Below are 1,014 nucleotides of genomic sequence, written 5' to 3'. Positions count from 1 at the left end.
TTACACTATATAGCCAGTGGCGGATTTGTAAGAATTTATAGAAGTCCCTGTGTGGTAAGGAGAAGCGGGATTGGAGTTGGTTAAATGGTAAAAGGCAGCCATCTTCGGTAGCTTCCTTAAGGGATGTTAAACCACCCGATACCCAGAAATCTAAATTCAAGTCCTGGATCAGGGACGCTAGGCCCTTCATTGACAGATTGAGGGATGGAAGGGGGGCCTTACCTATTTTAGTAGCTAGTTCCAACCATTCCCTGCGTGCCGAGTGGACCACCACCGATTTATTTATAAAACGATGACCCTCTGGTTCCGGGAGCCAGAGGACATCCGCTAAGGGGAGAGGATACACTAGACCCATTTCCAGTCGGACCCACGGTTTGGGGTCGTTTTCCACAAACCAAGCACTAAGGGGTGAGAGGATGCAAGCTAATTGGTAAAGACGCAAGTCCGGGAATGCCAGACCTCCTTTGGATTTTGGAAGCGACATAGTAGAGCGAGCCAGCCTTGGCTTTTTCCCCCTCCAAACATATTTTATAAGAACCGTATTAAATCTAGAAATCAAGGCTTTGGGGAGGAGAATAGGGATTGTGCGGAATAAATATAGCAATTTTGGAAGGACCATCATTTTCAATGAGGCAATGCGGCCTGCCCACGATATGTGATGCATCGTCCAGTCAGAGAGCATTAGGGAGATTTTACGAAAAAGGGGGAGGTAATTAGTGGATATCAGATCTGAGGTTTTCGGAGTGAGGTGAATTCCGAGATACTTAAGGCTTCTATCTTGCCAAGAGTAGTCATACAAGGATTTCAAGGTTCGTAGGAGATCTGCGGGAAATTTTATCGGCAAAGCCTCAGTCTTAGAGGTATTTAATTTATAGTATGAGACCGCCGAGTATTCTGCTAAAGTCATGTGTAGATGTTTTAGTGAGACGTCCGGGTTTGCTAGTGTAAGTAAAACATCGTCAGCGAAGAGGCTAATTTTATATTCCGTATTGAAAATGGTGGGGCCTTGGATCA

Source organism: Crinia signifera, chromosome 5 (assembly GCF_055691185.1).
Source record: "Crinia signifera chromosome 5, ASM5569118v1, whole genome shotgun sequence".
NCBI lineage: Eukaryota > Metazoa > Chordata > Amphibia > Anura > Myobatrachidae > Crinia > Crinia signifera.
This window is presented reverse-complemented; position numbering follows the sequence as displayed.